This window comes from Equus asinus, unplaced genomic scaffold, assembly GCF_041296235.1.
Source record: "Equus asinus isolate D_3611 breed Donkey unplaced genomic scaffold, EquAss-T2T_v2 contig_38, whole genome shotgun sequence".
Lineage (NCBI taxonomy): Eukaryota > Metazoa > Chordata > Mammalia > Perissodactyla > Equidae > Equus > Equus asinus.
This window is the reverse complement of record NW_027225049.1, coordinates 1-19,518: the sequence shown is the minus strand read 5'-3', so window position 1 is coordinate 19,518 and position 19,518 is coordinate 1. Positions and strand designations below refer to the sequence as shown.

Genomic DNA, 19,518 nt, shown 5'->3' with positions numbered 1-19,518 from the left:
CGACCTAAGTTTGTCCCTGTCAGTTTGTCTCGCTTTTCCTTCCAGAAGCCCCCTTCCCGGGGTGGGGGGGAGGGGGGGAGGTGGTGGTGGTGGGGGGGGGTAGGGGGGTGGGTGGGTCTGAGTTTCAAGCTCCACCTGACTAGGATCCCATTCTGCTTTCGCCTTCGGGCGGTCCTGCCTCGCTTGGAAACGCTGCTACGTTGCTCCTGGTGGATGAGCTTGCGTTCGTTTTGAGTTTGAGAACGCTGGATGCAAAGACGAGGAGTCTTGATGGCTGAGGCTTTTGGTGTCCCCTCACTCGGGGGCCTCCCTCTCTTCCCGCCTCCCCCCGCCTCCCCACCCACCCCTCACACCCGACCCCTACCACCCCAGGGCCCCGGCCGGGCCCCGCCCCTCCAGGCCGCATCTGTCAGAGGGAGTTGAAAAGCCTCCTGACAGGACACGTCCTCCCTCAGCAGCCAGCCCTTCCTGGCTCCCTGGCTTCAGCTTTCCGTTCGCGTGGCTCGGGCAGCCTTTCGCATCTTCTTTGCACCTGCCTGTGTTTGCAACAGAGGACCGTGGCCAAGGGATCCAGGAAACCGGGAGGAGAGCTGGCTTCCGGGGAGGCGAATGGGAAGGACAGGGAGGCAGAGAGGGAGCCTTGCCTCAGAGAACGGACTTTGAACCCCCGAAGGGAAAAGTCCTCCAGATAAATCACGTCTTCCCCACCGAATCCAAGAGCCATACTCGCTCGCTGTGGAAAAATGGGGACATCCCGGTCAAAGCAGGACGAGAGAGGACCCAAAGCTCCCTCCTCTCCCCGTTCAGCCATCGTCGTCCTGGGAGGGAGTCTCTTCGCGGTTCGCTTCTCCTGCCGGCCCCGTTTCCCCTCCTGCCAACCCAGCGCCTCTATCGCCTGCTCCTCGCTTCCTCGGGCTGCGGGCTGCGGGCTGCGGGCTGGGGGGGGGGGGGGGGCGGTGCGCGTCGCTCCCTGCCAGCTCGTGCCCGGGGTGGTTCTGACGGGTCCCCGGATCTGATCTCCGAGGAGCACCTTCTGCGGGGAGAAGCGGGACTGCGTCCCTGTCAGTTTCCCGGAGCGCGGGACCGGAGCCTTGCCCCGAAACGCAGGCTCGGGAGACTGAAGTCCTGAGCTGAAACCCAAGGGGCGCCGTCTCCCGCGAGTGACGTGCCCTCCCTGAGCTGCGCTTTCCTCCTCTGGTGCGAGGGGGTCCTGGCGTTCGTGCCTCCTTGCGGGGGCGAGTGCTGGTGAGAACGCAAGCGGGAAATACGGAGCAGACCGCTCAGCACGGAGCGCGGCCTCGGTGGGGGCCCGGGCCTCGGCCGCCGTCCTTCCCCACGAGCCTACTTCTTGCCGCCGAGGCTCATCCAGCACCCAGGGATCGATCGCCTGGCTGCTTCCGGCCAGACACTCTCCTAGGTGCTGGCCACCCAGCAGCCGAGAACGCGGGTGCCAATCTCGGCCTCCGGGGCGTTCGCCTCCTCGCCTCTGGGGCCGCAAGACCAGCGGTGTGCCTACGCATGCCGGCCAGAGGTGGCAGAACCTGACGAGGACACGTGCCGTGGAAAATGGAGAGCTTGGCGCCCCGGAGGGCCTCGTCGGACGTCTGTGGATGGCCGTCGCTCTCTTTGCCGAAGCCCGCCCCCTGCCCATCTTCTCTCCGTCCCAGGGTCCCCTTTCCAGTGGGACGCAAGAAGGCCCACAGGGCCCAAACGCTGGAGACGGGCAGCGCACACAGCGCGCCCTGGGTCCCGGGGGGTGCGGCGGGAAAGCCTTGCGGCACAGAACCCTGAAGCCCAGAGGTCTCGAGACAGGGAGAGCCGGGACGTCGGCAGGCACCGACGGGCCTTCGGACGCGACTCTTCCTCCCCGTCATCACACCGTGCTGCTCCTCCCTCCGTCCTGGGCGCGAGCGCGCTCTTGGGAAGACGGAGGCGCCTTCGTCGGTGACCTAGCGGGCGGGAGATCCCGGGCAACGTCCCCAGCGGCACTTGAGCAGAACGGGGACGCTGCGGTCGGTCGTCGGGGAGGGGCTTCTACATGTCTGGTAGATGGAGCTGCTTTCTCGTGCCAAGTTCTCTGGGCCCTGACTTTTCTGCCTGCTCCTTCTATCAACTCAGTAAGGTCGGGGGTGCCCGGCAGAAAGAGGAAAAGAGCCAGAGCGAAGAAGCGGAGAGAAAGGAACACACAAACCCGGACGCACACACACACACAGGCACACAGACACACAGGCGCGCGCGCGCGCACGCGCACACACACACACACACACACACACACGCCTACACACCCACTCGCACAACCCGCACAAGCACACGCACACGCAAGCGCAGACAGAGCGCGCCAGCGAGCTCCGGTGCCTGCCTGTGGTTCCTGGGCGATGGCGGGGCAGCGATGCCGGGAGCCCGGGACTCCTGAGAGCCTGTCTGCGCGGCCTAGGGCCCCAGGGGTGATCGCCAGCCCCGGGGCCCCTGCCTCCTGGCCCGGGCCCAGCTCCAGCACCACCGCCCTCCTGGGGGGGAAGCGAGCTCTTGGGCAGAGCCTCTCTGGGTCAGGGTGGGTGTCTGTCTAGGTCCGTGTCTTGGATCCTCTCCGTGTCGCCGTTTCTCTGTTTCTCCGTGTCTCTGTCTCTGTCTCTGTCTCTGGGTCTCTGGGCTGGCGCCAGCAGGAGCTGTCCAGGGTCCCCGCGAGGGGCGGGTTGGGGGCGGGGTGCCGGTCTCCTGGGCGGCGCTGGCGGGGGGGAAGTGTGGCCGCCCCGCCTCCCCGCTCCCTCAGGGGCAGCGCGGCGGGCTTCCGCTGACGCCCTCTGGTCGCGCCGGTGGCTCCGCCTGGGTTTGGGCAAGTCGGGGCCCGGCCGGCGCCGCAGAGGTCAGGGCTCCCGCTGGGAGGCCCCTCGGGCCGGAGGGGACTCAGAGGAGCACGGGCCCGGCGGCCCGACGCCCCGACGCCTCGGGCCAAGTGCCCCGCGCCACCCCCCTCCCAGCAGCCGCATCTCCTGCGACCCATCGCCGGATCCGAGCGGCCAGGGCGGCCTGGAGTGTTCCCGGGCCGCGAGGGGAGAGCGCCCAGCCAGGCGCCCCGCCCCCATCCCCGCCCCCACCGCCGCCCCCACCACCCCTCGTTTCCCACCGCCGCCCGCCCCGCCCCGCCTCCTCGCACCCCGGGCTGCTCCAGGCCTCCGCGCCCTGGGAGGGCAGCAGGGCGGGGCAGCGCAGGGTTTGGCTGGCCCGCTGGCCGCGCCCGAGGCGGCCGCGGCGGGAGGCAGCAGCGGGAGGAAGGCGGCAGGCCGGGCGCGGGCGCAGGGGGCGCCGGCGGCGGGTGCGCGTCACAGAGGCCTGGGCGCGCGCGAGCCGCGGGCCGGGCGACGCGGCGCGGCTTCTTAGGGGCGCCGGCGGCAGGCGCCAGCGTCTACGGCCATACCACCCTGAACGCGCCCGATCTCGTCTGATCTCGGAAGCTAAGCAGGGTCGGGCCTGGTTAGTACTTGGATGGGAGACCGCCTGGGAATACCGGGTGCTGTAGGCTTTTGCCTCCCTCGCCTTTTGCCGCCGGCCGGGCGCGGCTCCCTCCGCGCTCCTGCCGCCCCTCCTCCGTCCTGCGGCCTCCGGCCTCCGTCCTCCGCGGACGCCCCCCACCCCTCCAGCCAGCCCGACGCCCCCCACCCTCCCCCTCCCCTCCCGCCCCCCCTCCGCACCGCGGGCCCGCCGGCGCCGCCCATGGGCAGGGCCCAACCCCTCCCCGCCACAGCCCAACCCTTCCAGCTCGCGGCCCCACCCGAACCCAGGGCCAATCGGGGCCAGCCCGGCGGGACCGGGACCGGGACCGGGACCGGGACCGGGACCGGGACCGGGACCCCGACGCCGCACACGCCGCCGGCCGGCTCCCTCTGGCCTCGGCCTCTTCCCACCCGCTCGGCTCCCGCTCCGGTGACACCCCAGCCCTTCCCTCGGCGCCCCGCCCCCGCCGCCCCAGCCGCCGGGTAGAGTCGTCCTGTCAGGTGGAACGGATTCCACGGCGGTGCCGGGAGGCCCAAACGGGTCCCAAAGCGACCAGCCCCGCCCACCGAGGAAAGGCACCTGGTCAGGCTTTTCCAGACACCGCCCGCTTCTCCAAGGACAGGGCGGACTGGGTTAGAGAGGAGCGTCTCGGGCACCTCACCCAAGACGGGATGGCTTCTGCCTTTGCTGGCGTCTCTGCCGCTGCAGGTCATCTTCTAAAACCTGGTACCCGCTTGCTTGTCCTTGAGAGGCTCATTCACAATCAACACTCCTTTCCCGACCTAAGTTTGTCCCTGTCAGTTTGTCTCGCTTTTCCTTCCAGAAGCCCCCTTCCCGGGGTGGGGGGGAGGGGGGGAGGTGGTGGTGGTGGGGGGGGGTAGGGGGGTGGGTGGGTCTGAGTTTCAAGCTCCACCTGACTAGGATCCCATTCTGCTTTCGCCTTCGGGCGGTCCTGCCTCGCTTGGAAACGCTGCTACGTTGCTCCTGGTGGATGAGCTTGCGTTCGTTTTGAGTTTGAGAACGCTGGATGCAAAGACGAGGAGTCTTGATGGCTGAGGCTTTTGGTGTCCCCTCACTCGGGGGCCTCCCTCTCTTCCCGCCTCCCCCCGCCTCCCCACCCACCCCCTCACACCCGACCCCTACCACCCCAGGGCCCCGGCCGGGCCCCGCCCCTCCAGGCCGCATCTGTCAGAGGGAGTTGAAAAGCCTCCTGACAGGACACGTCCTCCCTCAGCAGCCAGCCCTTCCTGGCTCCCTGGCTTCAGCTTTCCGTTCGCGTGGCTCGGGCAGCCTTTCGCATCTTCTTTGCACCTGCCTGTGTTTGCAACAGAGGACCGTGGCCAAGGGATCCAGGAAACCGGGAGGAGAGCTGGCTTCCGGGGAGGCGAATGGGAAGGACAGGGAGGCAGAGAGGGAGCCTTGCCTCAGAGAACGGACTTTGAACCCCCGAAGGGAAAAGTCCTCCAGATAAATCACGTCTTCCCCACCGAATCCAAGAGCCATACTCGCTCGCTGTGGAAAAATGGGGACATCCCGGTCAAAGCAGGACGAGAGAGGACCCAAAGCTCCCTCCTCTCCCCGTTCAGCCATCGTCGTCCTGGGAGGGAGTCTCTTCGCGGTTCGCTTCTCCTGCCGGCCCCGTTTCCCCTCCTGCCAACCCAGCGCCTCTATCGCCTGCTCCTCGCTTCCTCGGGCTGCGGGCTGCGGGCTGCGGGATGGGGGAGGGGGGGGTGCGGTGCGCGTCGCTCCCTGCCAGCTCGTGCCCGGGGTGGTTCTGACGGGTCCCCGGATCTGATCTCCGAGGAGCACCTTCTGCGGGGAGAAGCGGGACTGCGTCCCTGTCAGTTTCCCGGAGCGCGGGACCGGAGCCTTGCCCCGAAACGCAGGCTCGGGAGACCGAAGTCCTGAGCTGAAACCCAAGGGGCGCCGTCTCCCGCGAGTGACGTGCCCTCCCTGAGCTGCGCTTTCCTCCTCTGGTGCGAGGGGGTCCTGGCGTTCGTGCCTCCTTGCGGGGGCGAGTGCTGGTGAGAACGCAAGCGGGAAATACGGAGCAGACCGCTCAGCACGGAGCGCGGCCTCGGTGGGGGCCCGGGCCTCGGCCGCCGTCCTTCCCCACGAGCCTACTTCTTGCCGCCGAGGCTCATCCAGCACCCAGGGATCGATCGCCTGGCTGCTTCCGGCCAGACACTCTCCTAGGTGCTGGCCACCCAGCAGCCGAGAACGCGGGTGCCAATCTCGGCCTCCGGGGCGTTCGCCTCCTCGCCTCTGGGGCCGCAAGACCAGCGGTGTGCCTACGCATGCCGGCCAGAGGTGGCAGAACCTGACGAGGACACGTGCCGTGGAAAATGGAGAGCTTGGCGCCCCGGAGGGCCTCGTCGGACGTCTGTGGATGGCCGTCGCTCTCTTTGCCGAAGCCCGCCCCCTGCCCATCTTCTCTCCGTCCCAGGGTCCCCTTTCCAGTGGGACGCAAGAAGGCCCACAGGGCCCAAACGCTGGAGACGGGCAGCGCACACAGCGCGCCCTGGGTCCCGGGGGGTGCGGCGGGAAAGCCTTGCGGCACAGAACCCTGAAGCCCAGAGGTCTCGAGACAGGGAGAGCCGGGACGTCGGCAGGCACCGACGGGCCTTCGGACGCGACTCTTCCTCCCCGTCATCACACCGTGCTGCTCCTCCCTCCGTCCTGGGCGCGAGCGCGCTCTTGGGAAGACGGAGGCGCCTTCGTCGGTGACCTAGCGGGCGGGAGATCCCGGGCAACGTCCCCAGCGGCACTTGAGCAGAACGGGGACGCTGCGGTCGGTCGTCGGGGAGGGGCTTCTACATGTCTGGTAGATGGAGCTGCTTTCTCGTGCCAAGTTCTCTGGGCCCTGACTTTTCTGCCTGCTCCTTCTATCAACTCAGTAAGGTCGGGGGTGCCCGGCAGAAAGAGGAAAAGAGCCAGAGCGAAGAAGCGGAGAGAAAGGAACACACAAACCCGGACGCACACACACACACAGGCACACAGACACACAGGCGCGCGCGCGCGCGCGCGCACACACACACACACACACACACACACGCCTACACACCCACTCGCACAACCCGCACAAGCACACGCACACGCAAGCGCAGACAGAGCGCGCCAGCGAGCTCCGGTGCCTGCCTGTGGTTCCTGGGCGATGGCGGGGCAGCGATGCCGGGAGCCCGGGACTCCTGAGAGCCTGTCTGCGCGGCCTAGGGCCCCAGGGGTGATCGCCAGCCCCGGGGCCCCTGCCTCCTGGCCCGGGCCCAGCTCCAGCACCACCGCCCTCCTGGGGGGGAAGCGAGCTCTTGGGCAGAGCCTCTCTGGGTCAGGGTGGGTGTCTGTCTAGGTCCGTGTCTTGGATCCTCTCCGTGTCGCCGTTTCTCTGTTTCTCCGTGTCTCTGTCTCTGTCTCTGTCTCTGGGTCTCTGGGCTGGCGCCAGCAGGAGCTGTCCAGGGTCCCCGCGAGGGGCGGGTTGGGGGCGGGGTGCCGGTCTCCTGGGCGGCGCTGGCGGGGGGGAAGTGTGGCCGCCCCGCCTCCCCGCTCCCTCAGGGGCAGCGCGGCGGGCTTCCGCTGACGCCCTCTGGTCGCGCCGGTGGCTCCGCCTGGGTTTGGGCAAGTCGGGGCCCGGCCGGCGCCGCAGAGGTCAGGGCTCCCGCTGGGAGGCCCCTCGGGCCGGAGGGGACTCAGAGGAGCACGGGCCCGGCGGCCCGACGCCCCGACGCCTCGGGCCAAGTGCCCCGCGCCACCCCCCTCCCAGCAGCCGCATCTCCTGCGACCCATCGCCGGATCCGAGCGGCCAGGGCGGCCTGGAGTGTTCCCGGGCCGCGAGGGGAGAGCGCCCAGCCAGGCGCCCCGCCCCCATCCCCGCCCCCACCGCCGCCCCCACCACCCCTCGTTTCCCACCGCCGCCCGCCCCGCCCCGCCTCCTCGCACCCCGGGCTGCTCCAGGCCTCCGCGCCCTGGGAGGGCAGCAGGGCGGGGCAGCGCAGGGTTTGGCTGGCCCGCTGGCCGCGCCCGAGGCGGCCGCGGCGGGAGGCAGCAGCGGGAGGAAGGCGGCAGGCCGGGCGCGGGCGCAGGGGGCGCCGGCGGCGGGTGCGCGTCACAGAGGCCTGGGCGCGCGCGAGCCGCGGGCCGGGCGACGCGGCGCGGCTTCTTAGGGGCGCCGGCGGCAGGCGCCAGCGTCTACGGCCATACCACCCTGAACGCGCCCGATCTCGTCTGATCTCGGAAGCTAAGCAGGGTCGGGCCTGGTTAGTACTTGGATGGGAGACCGCCTGGGAATACCGGGTGCTGTAGGCTTTTGCCTCCCTCGCCTTTTGCCGCCGGCCGGGCGCGGCTCCCTCCGCGCTCCTGCCGCCCCTCCTCCGTCCTGCGGCCTCCGGCCTCCGTCCTCCGCGGACGCCCCCCACCCCTCCAGCCAGCCCGACCCCCCCCACCCTCCCCCTCCCCTCCCGCCCCCCTCCGCACCGCGGGCCCGCCGGCGCCGCCCATGGGCAGGGCCCAACCCCTCCCCGCCACAGCCCAACCCTTCCAGCTCGCGGCCCCACCCGAACCCAGGGCCAATCGGGGCCAGCCCGGCGGGACCGGGACCGGGACCGGGACCGGGACCCCGACGCCGCACACGCCGCCGGCCGGCTCCCTCTGGCCTCGGCCTCTTCCCACCCGCTCGGCTCCCGCTCCGGTGACACCCCAGCCCTTCCCTCGGCGCCCCGCCCCCGCCGCCCCAGCCGCCGGGTAGAGTCGTCCTGTCAGGTGGAACGGATTCCACGGCGGTGCCGGGAGGCCCAAACGGGTCCCAAAGCGACCAGCCCCGCCCACCGAGGAAAGGCACCTGGTCAGGCTTTTCCAGACACCGCCCGCTTCTCCAAGGACAGGGCGGACTGGGTTAGAGAGGAGCGTCTCGGGCACCTCACCCAAGACGGGATGGCTTCTGCCTTTGCTGGCGTCTCTGCCGCTGCAGGTCATCTTCTAAAACCTGGTACCCGCTTGCTTGTCCTTGAGAGGCTCATTCACAATCAACACTCCTTTCCCGACCTAAGTTTGTCCCTGTCAGTTTGTCTCGCTTTTCCTTCCAGAAGCCCCCTTCCCGGGGTGGGGGGGAGGGGGGGAGGTGGTGGTGGTGGGGGGGGGGTAGGGGGGTGGGTGGGTCTGAGTTTCAAGCTCCACCTGACTAGGATCCCATTCTGCTTTCGCCTTCGGGCGGTCCTGCCTCGCTTGGAAACGCTGCTACGTTGCTCCTGGTGGATGAGCTTGCGTTCGTTTTGAGTTTGAGAACGCTGGATGCAAAGACGAGGAGTCTTGATGGCTGAGGCTTTTGGTGTCCCCTCACTCGGGGGCCTCCCTCTCTTCCCGCCTCCCCCCGCCTCCCCACCCACCCCCTCACACCCGACCCCTACCACCCCAGGGCCCCGGCCGGGCCCCGCCCCTCCAGGCCGCATCTGTCAGAGGGAGTTGAAAAGCCTCCTGACAGGACACGTCCTCCCTCAGCAGCCAGCCCTTCCTGGCTCCCTGGCTTCAGCTTTCCGTTCGCGTGGCTCGGGCAGCCTTTCGCATCTTCTTTGCACCTGCCTGTGTTTGCAACAGAGGACCGTGGCCAAGGGATCCAGGAAACCGGGAGGAGAGCTGGCTTCCGGGGAGGCGAATGGGAAGGACAGGGAGGCAGAGAGGGAGCCTTGCCTCAGAGAACGGACTTTGAACCCCCGAAGGGAAAAGTCCTCCAGATAAATCACGTCTTCCCCACCGAATCCAAGAGCCATACTCGCTCGCTGTGGAAAAATGGGGACATCCCGGTCAAAGCAGGACGAGAGAGGACCCAAAGCTCCCTCCTCTCCCCGTTCAGCCATCGTCGTCCTGGGAGGGAGTCTCTTCGCGGTTCGCTTCTCCTGCCGGCCCCGTTTCCCCTCCTGCCAACCCAGCGCCTCTCTCGCCTGCTCCTCGCTTCCTCGGGCTGCGGGCTGCGGGCTGCGGGATGGGGGAGGGGGGGGGTGCGGTGCGCGTCGCTCCCTGCCAGCTCGTGCCCGGGGTGGTTCTGACGGGTCCCCGGATCTGATCTCCGAGGAGCACCTTCTGCGGGGAGAAGCGGGACTGCGTCCCTGTCAGTTTCCCGGAGCGCGGGACCGGAGCCTTGCCCCGAAACGCAGGCTCGGGAGACCGAAGTCCTGAGCTGAAACCCAAGGGGCGCCGTCTCCCGCGAGTGACGTGCCCTCCCTGAGCTGCGCTTTCCTCCTCTGGTGCGAGGGGGTCCTGGCGTTCGTGCCTCCTTGCGGGGGCGAGTGCTGGTGAGAACGCAAGCGGGAAATACGGAGCAGACCGCTCAGCACGGAGCGCGGCCTCGGTGGGGGCCCGGGCCTCGGCCGCCGTCCTTCCCCACGAGCCTACTTCTTGCCGCCGAGGCTCATCCAGCACCCAGGGATCGATCGCCTGGCTGCTTCCGGCCAGACACTCTCCTAGGTGCTGGCCACCCAGCAGCCGAGAACGCGGGTGCCAATCTCGGCCTCCGGGGCGTTCGCCTCCTCGCCTCTGGGGCCGCAAGACCAGCGGTGTGCCTACGCATGCCGGCCAGAGGTGGCAGAACCTGACGAGGACACGTGCCGTGGAAAATGGAGAGCTTGGCGCCCCGGAGGGCCTCGTCGGACGTCTGTGGATGGCCGTCGCTCTCTTTGCCGAAGCCCGCCCCCTGCCCATCTTCTCTCCGTCCCAGGGTCCCCTTTCCAGTGGGACGCAAGAAGGCCCACAGGGCCCAAACGCTGGAGACGGGCAGCGCACACAGCGCGCCCTGGGTCCCGGGGGGTGCGGCGGGAAAGCCTTGCGGCACAGAACCCTGAAGCCCAGAGGTCTCGAGACAGGGAGAGCCGGGACGTCGGCAGGCACCGACGGGCCTTCGGACGCGACTCTTCCTCCCCGTCATCACACCGTGCTGCTCCTCCCTCCGTCCTGGGCGCGAGCGCGCTCTTGGGAAGACGGAGGCGCCTTCGTCGGTGACCTAGCGGGCGGGAGATCCCGGGCAACGTCCCCAGCGGCACTTGAGCAGAACGGGGACGCTGCGGTCGGTCGTCGGGGAGGGGCTTCTACATGTCTGGTAGATGGAGCTGCTTTCTCGTGCCAAGTTCTCTGGGCCCTGACTTTTCTGCCTGCTCCTTCTATCAACTCAGTAAGGTCGGGGGTGCCCGGCAGAAAGAGGAAAAGAGCCAGAGCGAAGAAGCGGAGAGAAAGGAACACACAAACCCGGACGCACACACACACACAGGCACACAGACACACAGGCGCGCGCGCGCGCGCGCGCACACACACACACACACACACACACACGCCTACACACCCACTCGCACAACCCGCACAAGCACACGCACACGCAAGCGCAGACAGAGCGCGCCAGCGAGCTCCGGTGCCTGCCTGTGGTTCCTGGGCGATGGCGGGGCAGCGATGCCGGGAGCCCGGGACTCCTGAGAGCCTGTCTGCGCGGCCTAGGGCCCCAGGGGTGATCGCCAGCCCCGGGGCCCCTGCCTCCTGGCCCGGGCCCAGCTCCAGCACCACCGCCCTCCTGGGGGGGAAGCGAGCTCTTGGGCAGAGCCTCTCTGGGTCAGGGTGGGTGTCTGTCTAGGTCCGTGTCTTGGATCCTCTCCGTGTCGCCGTTTCTCTGTTTCTCCGTGTCTCTGTCTCTGTCTCTGTCTCTGGGTCTCTGGGCTGGCGCCAGCAGGAGCTGTCCAGGGTCCCCGCGAGGGGCGGGTTGGGGGCGGGGTGCCGGTCTCCTGGGCGGCGCTGGCGGGGGGGAAGTGTGGCCGCCCCGCCTCCCCGCTCCCTCAGGGGCAGCGCGGCGGGCTTCCGCTGACGCCCTCTGGTCGCGCCGGTGGCTCCGCCTGGGTTTGGGCAAGTCGGGGCCCGGCCGGCGCCGCAGAGGTCAGGGCTCCCGCTGGGAGGCCCCTCGGGCCGGAGGGGACTCAGAGGAGCACGGGCCCGGCGGCCCGACGCCCCGACGCCTCGGGCCAAGTGCCCCGCGCCACCCCCCTCCCAGCAGCCGCATCTCCTGCGACCCATCGCCGGATCCGAGCGGCCAGGGCGGCCTGGAGTGTTCCCGGGCCGCGAGGGGAGAGCGCCCAGCCAGGCGCCCCGCCCCCATCCCCGCCCCCACCGCCGCCCCCACCACCCCTCGTTTCCCACCGCCGCCCGCCCCGCCCCGCCTCCTCGCACCCCGGGCTGCTCCAGGCCTCCGCGCCCTGGGAGGGCAGCAGGGCGGGGCAGCGCAGGGTTTGGCTGGCCCGCTGGCCGCGCCCGAGGCGGCCGCGGCGGGAGGCAGCAGCGGGAGGAAGGCGGCAGGCCGGGCGCGGGCGCAGGGGGCGCCGGCGGCGGGTGCGCGTCACAGAGGCCTGGGCGCGCGCGAGCCGCGGGCCGGGCGACGCGGCGCGGCTTCTTAGGGGCGCCGGCGGCAGGCGCCAGCGTCTACGGCCATACCACCCTGAACGCGCCCGATCTCGTCTGATCTCGGAAGCTAAGCAGGGTCGGGCCTGGTTAGTACTTGGATGGGAGACCGCCTGGGAATACCGGGTGCTGTAGGCTTTTGCCTCCCTCGCCTTTTGCCGCCGGCCGGGCGCGGCTCCCTCCGCGCTCCTGCCGCCCCTCCTCCGTCCTGCGGCCTCCGGCCTCCGTCCTCCGCGGACGCCCCCCACCCCTCCAGCCAGCCCGACCCCCCCCACCCTCCCCCTCCCCTCCCGCCCCCCTCCGCACCGCGGGCCCGCCGGCGCCGCCCATGGGCAGGGCCCAACCCCTCCCCGCCACAGCCCAACCCTTCCAGCTCGCGGCCCCACCCGAACCCAGGGCCAATCGGGGCCAGCCCGGCGGGACCGGGACCGGGACCGGGACCGGGACCCCGACGCCGCACACGCCGCCGGCCGGCTCCCTCTGGCCTCGGCCTCTTCCCACCCGCTCGGCTCCCGCTCCGGTGACACCCCAGCCCTTCCCTCGGCGCCCCGCCCCCGCCGCCCCAGCCGCCGGGTAGAGTCGTCCTGTCAGGTGGAACGGATTCCACGGCGGTGCCGGGAGGCCCAAACGGGTCCCAAAGCGACCAGCCCCGCCCACCGAGGAAAGGCACCTGGTCAGGCTTTTCCAGACACCGCCCGCTTCTCCAAGGACAGGGCGGACTGGGTTAGAGAGGAGCGTCTCGGGCACCTCACCCAAGACGGGATGGCTTCTGCCTTTGCTGGCGTCTCTGCCGCTGCAGGTCATCTTCTAAAACCTGGTACCCGCTTGCTTGTCCTTGAGAGGCTCATTCACAATCAACACTCCTTTCCCGACCTAAGTTTGTCCCTGTCAGTTTGTCTCGCTTTTCCTTCCAGAAGCCCCCTTCCCGGGGTGGGGGGGAGGGGGGGAGGTGGTGGTGGTGGGGGGGGGGTAGGGGGGTGGGTGGGTCTGAGTTTCAAGCTCCACCTGACTAGGATCCCATTCTGCTTTCGCCTTCGGGCGGTCCTGCCTCGCTTGGAAACGCTGCTACGTTGCTCCTGGTGGATGAGCTTGCGTTCGTTTTGAGTTTGAGAACGCTGGATGCAAAGACGAGGAGTCTTGATGGCTGAGGCTTTTGGTGTCCCCTCACTCGGGGGCCTCCCTCTCTTCCCGCCTCCCCCCGCCTCCCCACCCACCCCCTCACACCCGACCCCTACCACCCCAGGGCCCCGGCCGGGCCCCGCCCCTCCAGGCCGCATCTGTCAGAGGGAGTTGAAAAGCCTCCTGACAGGACACGTCCTCCCTCAGCAGCCAGCCCTTCCTGGCTCCCTGGCTTCAGCTTTCCGTTCGCGTGGCTCGGGCAGCCTTTCGCATCTTCTTTGCACCTGCCTGTGTTTGCAACAGAGGACCGTGGCCAAGGGATCCAGGAAACCGGGAGGAGAGCTGGCTTCCGGGGAGGCGAATGGGAAGGACAGGGAGGCAGAGAGGGAGCCTTGCCTCAGAGAACGGACTTTGAACCCCCGAAGGGAAAAGTCCTCCAGATAAATCACGTCTTCCCCACCGAATCCAAGAGCCATACTCGCTCGCTGTGGAAAAATGGGGACATCCCGGTCAAAGCAGGACGAGAGAGGACCCAAAGCTCCCTCCTCTCCCCGTTCAGCCATCGTCGTCCTGGGAGGGAGTCTCTTCGCGGTTCGCTTCTCCTGCCGGCCCCGTTTCCCCTCCTGCCAACCCAGCGCCTCTATCGCCTGCTCCTCGCTTCCTCGGGCTGCGGGCTGCGGGCTGCGGGATGGGGGAGGGGGGGGGTGCGGTGCGCGTCGCTCCCTGCCAGCTCGTGCCCGGGGTGGTTCTGACGGGTCCCCGGATCTGATCTCCGAGGAGCACCTTCTGCGGGGAGAAGCGGGACTGCGTCCCTGTCAGTTTCCCGGAGCGCGGGACCGGAGCCTTGCCCCGAAACGCAGGCTCGGGAGACCGAAGTCCTGAGCTGAAACCCAAGGGGCGCCGTCTCCCGCGAGTGACGTGCCCTCCCTGAGCTGCGCTTTCCTCCTCTGGTGCGAGGGGGTCCTGGCGTTCGTGCCTCCTTGCGGGGGCGAGTGCTGGTGAGAACGCAAGCGGGAAATACGGAGCAGACCGCTCAGCACGGAGCGCGGCCTCGGTGGGGGCCCGGGCCTCGGCCGCCGTCCTTCCCCACGAGCCTACTTCTTGCCGCCGAGGCTCATCCAGCACCCAGGGATCGATCGCCTGGCTGCTTCCGGCCAGACACTCTCCTAGGTGCTGGCCACCCAGCAGCCGAGAACGCGGGTGCCAATCTCGGCCTCCGGGGCGTTCGCCTCCTCGCCTCTGGGGCCGCAAGACCAGCGGTGTGCCTACGCATGCCGGCCAGAGGTGGCAGAACCTGACGAGGACACGTGCCGTGGAAAATGGAGAGCTTGGCGCCCCGGAGGGCCTCGTCGGACGTCTGTGGATGGCCGTCGCTCTCTTTGCCGAAGCCCGCCCCCTGCCCATCTTCTCTCCGTCCCAGGGTCCCCTTTCCAGTGGGACGCAAGAAGGCCCACAGGGCCCAAACGCTGGAGACGGGCAGCGCACACAGCGCGCCCTGGGTCCCGGGGGGTGCGGCGGGAAAGCCTTGCGGCACAGAACCCTGAAGCCCAGAGGTCTCGAGACAGGGAGAGCCGGGACGTCGGCAGGCACCGACGGGCCTTCGGACGCGACTCTTCCTCCCCGTCATCACACCGTGCTGCTCCTCCCTCCGTCCTGGGCGCGAGCGCGCTCTTGGGAAGACGGAGGCGCCTTCGTCGGTGACCTAGCGGGCGGGAGATCCCGGGCAACGTCCCCAGCGGCACTTGAGCAGAACGGGGACGCTGCGGTCGGTCGTCGGGGAGGGGCTTCTACATGTCTGGTAGATGGAGCTGCTTTCTCGTGCCAAGTTCTCTGGGCCCTGACTTTTCTGCCTGCTCCTTCTATCAACTCAGTAAGGTCGGGGGTGCCCGGCAGAAAGAGGAAAAGAGCCAGAGCGAAGAAGCGGAGAGAAAGGAACACACAAACCCGGACGCACACACACACACAGGCACACAGACACACAGGCGCGCGCGCGCGCGCGCGCGCACACACACACACACACACACACACACACGCCTACACACCCACTCGCACAACCCGCACAAGCACACGCACACGCAAGCGCAGACAGAGCGCGCCAGCGAGCTCCGGTGCCTGCCTGTGGTTCCTGGGCGATGGCGGGGCAGCGATGCCGGGAGCCCGGGACTCCTGAGAGCCTGTCTGCGCGGCCTAGGGCCCCAGGGGTGATCGCCAGCCCCGGGGCCCCTGCCTCCTGGCCCGGGCCCAGCTCCAGCACCACCGCCCTCCTGGGGGGGAAGCGAGCTCTTGGGCAGAGCCTCTCTGGGTCAGGGTGGGTGTCTGTCTAGGTCCGTGTCTTGGATCCTCTCCGTGTCGCCGTTTCTCTGTTTCTCCGTGTCTCTGTCTCTGTCTCTGTCTCTGGGTCTCTGGGCTGGCGCCAGCAGGAGCTGTCCAGGGTCCCCGCGAGGGGCGGGTTGGGGGCGGGGTGCCGGTCTCCTGGGCGGCGCTGGCGGGGGGGAAGTGTGGCCGCCCCGCCTCCCCGCTCCCTCAGGGGCAGCGCGGCGGGCTTCCGCTGACGCCCTCTGGTCGCGCCGGTGGCTCCGCCTGGGTTTGGGCAAGTCGGGGCCCGGCCGGCGCCGCAGAGGTCAGGGCTCCCGCTGGGAGGCCCCTCGGGCCGGAGGGGACTCAGAGGAGCACGGGCCCGGCGGCCCGACGCCCCGACGCCTCGGGCCAAGTGCCCCGCGCCACCCCCCTCCCAGCAGCCGCATCTCCTGCGACCCATCGCCGGATCCGAGCGGCCAGGGCGGCCTGGAGTGTTCCCGGGCCGCGAGGGGAGAGCGCCCAGCCAGGCGCCCCGCCCCCATCCCCGCCCCCACCGCCGCCCCCACCACCCCTCGTTTCCCACCGCCGCCCGCCCCGCCCCGCCTCCTCGCACCCCGGGCTGCTCCAGGCCTCCGCGCCCTGGGAGGGCAGCAGGGCGGGGCAGCGCAGGGTTTGGCTGGCCCGCTGGCCGCGCCCGAGGCGGCCGCGGCGGGAGGCAGCAGCGGGAGGAAGGCGGCAGGCCGGGCGCGGGCGCAGGGGGCGCCGGCGGCGGGTGCGCGTCACAGAGGCCTGGGCGCGCGCGAGCCGCGGGCCGGGCGACGCGGCGCGGCTTCTTAGGGGCGCCGGCGGCAGGCGCCAGCGTCTACGGCCATACCACCCTGAACGCGCCCGATCTCGTCTGATCTCGGAAGCTAAGCAGGGTCGGGCCTGGTTAGTACTTGGATGGGAGACCGCCTGGGAATACCGGGTGCTGTAGGCTTTTGCCTCCCTCGCCTTTTGCCGCCGGCCGGGCGCGGCTCCCTCCGCGCTCCTGCCGCCCCTCCTCCGTCCTGCGGCCTCCGGCCTCCGTCCTCCGCGGACGCCCCCCCCCCCCCCAGCCCGCCCGACCCCCCCCACCCCCCCCCCCCCCCCCCCCCCCCCCTCCGCACCGCGGGCCCGCCGGCGCCGCCCATGGGCAGGGCCCAACCCCTCCCCGCCACAGCCCAACCCTTCCAGCTCGCGGCCCCACCCGAACCCAGGGCCAATCGGGGCCAGCCCGGCGGGACCGGGACCGGGACCGGGACCGGGACCCCGACGCCGCACACGCCGCCGGCCGGCTCCCTCTGGCCTCGGCCTCTTCCCACCCGCTCGGCTCCCGCTCCGGTGACACCCCAGCCCTTCCCTCGGCGCCCCGCCCCCGCCGCCCCAGCCGCCGGGTAGAGTCGTCCTGTCAGGTGGAACGGATTCCACGGCGGTGCCGGGAGGCCCAAACGGGTCCCAAAGCGACCAGCCCCGCCCACCGAGGAAAGGCACCTGGTCAGGCTTTTCCAGACACCGCCCGCTTCTCCAAGGACAGGGCGGACTGGGTTAGAGAGGAGCGTCTCGGGCACCTCACCCAAGACGGGATGGCTTCTGCCTTTGCTGGCGTCTCTGCCGCTGCAGGTCATCTTCTAAAACCTGGTACCCGCTTGCTTGTCCTTGAGAGGCTCATTCACAATCAACACTCCTTTCCCGACCTAAGTTTGTCCCTGTCAGTTTGTCTCGCTTTTCCTTCCAGAAGCCCCCTTCCCGGGGTGGGGGGGAGGGGGGGAGGTGGTGGTGGTGGGGGGGGGTAGGGGGGTGGGTGGGTCTGAGTTTCAAGCTCCACCTGACTAGGATCCCATTCTGCTTTCGCCTTCGGGCGGTCCTGCCTCGCTTGGAAACGCTGCTACGTTGCTCCTGGTGGATGAGCTTGCGTTCGTTTTGAGTTTGAGAACGCTGGATGCAAAGACGAGGAGTCTTGATGGCTGAGGCTTTTGGTGTCCCCTCACTCGGGGGCCTCCCTCTCTTCCCGCCTCCCCCCGCCTCCCCACCCACCCCCTCACACCCGACCCCTACCACCCCAGGGCCCCGGCCGGGCCCCGCCCCTCCAGGCCGCATCTGTCAGAGGGAGTTGAAAAGCCTCCTGACAGGACACGTCCTCCCTCAGCAGCCAGCCCTTCCTGGCTCCCTGGCTTCAGCTTTCCGTTCGCGTGGCTCGGGCAGCCTTTCGCATCTTCTTTGCACCTGCCTGTGTTTGCAACAGAGGACCGTGGCCAAGGGATCCAGGAAACCGGGAGGAGAGCTGGCTTCCGGGGAGGCGAATGGGAAGGACAGGGAGGCAGAGAGGGAGCCTTGCCTCAGAGAACGGACTTTGAACCCCCGAAGGGAAAAGTCCTCCAGATAAATCACGTCTTCCCCACCGAATCCAAGAGCCATACTCGCTCGCTGTGGAAAAATGGGGACATCCCGGTCAAAGCAGGACGAGAGAGGACCCAAAGCTCCCTCCTCTCCCCGTTCAGCCATCGTCGTCCTGGGAGGGAGTCTCTTCGCGGTTCGCTTCTCCTGCCGGCCCCGTTTCCCCTCCTGCCAACCCAGCGCCTCTATCGCCTGCTCCTCGCTTCCTCGGGCTGCGGGCTGCGGGCTGCGGGATGGGGGGGGGGCGGTGCGCGTCGCTCCCTGCCAGCTCGTGCCCGGGGTGGTTCTGACGGGTCCCCGGATCTGATCTCCGAGGAGCACCTTCTGCGGGGAGAAGCGGGACTGCGTCCCTGTCAGTTTCCCGGAGCGCGGGACCGGAGCCTTGCCCCGAAACGCAGGCTCGGGAGACCGAAGTCCTGAGCTGAAACCCAAGGGCCGCCGTCTCCCGCGAGTGACGTGCCCTCCCTGAGCTGCGCTTTCCTCCTCTGGTGCGAGGGGGTCCTGGCGTTCGTGCCTCCTTGCGGGGGCGAGTGCTGGTGAGAACGCAAGCGGGAAACACGGAGCAGACCGCTCAGCACGGAGCGCGGCCTCGGTGGGGGCCCGGGCCTCGGCCGCCGTCCTTCCCCACGAGCCTACTTCTTGCCGCCGAGGCTCATCCAGCACCCAGGGATCGATCGCCTGGCTGCTTCCGGCCAGACACTCTCCTAGGTGCTGGCCACCCAGCAGCCGAGAACGCGGGTGCCAATCTCGGCCTCCGGGGCGTTCGCCTCCTCGCCTCTGGGGCCGCAAGACCAGCGGTGTGCCTACGCATGCCGGCCAGAGGTGGCAGAACCTGACGAGGACACGTGCCGTGGAAAATGGAGAGCTTGGCGCCCCGGAGGGCCTCGTCGGACGTCTGTGGATGGCCGTCGCTCTCTTTGCCGAAGCCCGCCCCCTGCCCATCTTCTCTCCGTCCCAGGGTCCCCTTTCCAGTGGGACGCAAGAAGGCCCACAGGGCCCAAACGCTGGAGACGGGCAGCGCACACAGCGCGCCCTGGGTCCCGGGGGGTGCGGCGGGAAAGCCTTGCGGCACAGAACCCTGAAGCCCAGAGGTCTCGAGACAGGGAGAGCCGGGACGTCGGCAGGCACCGACGGGCCTTCGGACGCGACTCTTCCTCCCCGTCATCACACCGTGCTGCTCCTCCCTCCGTCCTGGGCGCGAGCGCGCTCTTGGGAAGACGGAGGCGCCTTCGTCGGTGACCTAGCGGGCGGGAGATCCCGGGCAACGTCCCCAGCGGCACTTGAGCAGAACGGGGACGCTGCGGTCGGTCGTCGGGGAGGGGCTTCTACATGTCTGGTAGATGGAGCTGCTTTCTCGTGCCAAGTTCTCTGGGCCCTGACTTTTCTGCCTGCTCCTTCTATCAACTCAGTAAGGTCGGGGGTGCCCGGCAGAAAGAGGAAAAGAGCCAGAGCGAAGAAGCGGAGAGAAAGGAACACACAAACCCGGACGCACACACACACACAGGCACACAGACACACAGGCGCGCGCGCGCGCACGCGCACACACACACACACACACACACACACGCCTACACACCCACTCGCACAACCCGCACAAGCACACGCACACGCAAGCGCAGACAGAGCGCGCCAGCGAGCTCCGGTGCCTGCCTGTGGTTCCTGGGCGATGGCGGGGCAGCGATGCCGGGAGCCCGGGACTCCTGAGAGCCTGTCTGCGCGGCCTAGGCCCCAGGGGTGATCGCCAGCCCCGGGGCCCCTGCCTCCTGGCCCGGGCCCAGC

General features: G+C 69.4%; 4 non-coding genes across 4 annotated transcripts; all 4 read left to right on the top strand.

Moving 5' to 3' along the window:
• Window positions 1-3,401: 3,401 nt before the first annotated feature.
• On the top strand, window positions 3,402-3,520 carry LOC139043821 (5S ribosomal RNA). Its single transcript, XR_011500881.1, has one exon. It is a non-coding gene; the product is annotated as a 5S ribosomal RNA (ribosomal RNA).
• Window positions 3,521-7,672: 4,152 nt separating this feature from the next.
• Window positions 7,673-7,791, top strand: LOC139043820 (5S ribosomal RNA). The gene has a single exon (XR_011500880.1). It is a non-coding gene; the product is annotated as a 5S ribosomal RNA (ribosomal RNA).
• A 4,135-nt stretch (window positions 7,792-11,926) lies between these two features.
• On the top strand, window positions 11,927-12,045 carry LOC139043819 (5S ribosomal RNA). Its single transcript, XR_011500879.1, has one exon. It is a non-coding gene; the product is annotated as a 5S ribosomal RNA (ribosomal RNA).
• Window positions 12,046-16,184: 4,139 nt separating this feature from the next.
• LOC139043818 (5S ribosomal RNA) lies at window positions 16,185-16,303 on the top strand. Its single transcript, XR_011500878.1, has one exon. It is a non-coding gene; the product is annotated as a 5S ribosomal RNA (ribosomal RNA).
• Window positions 16,304-19,518: the final 3,215 nt, after the last annotated feature.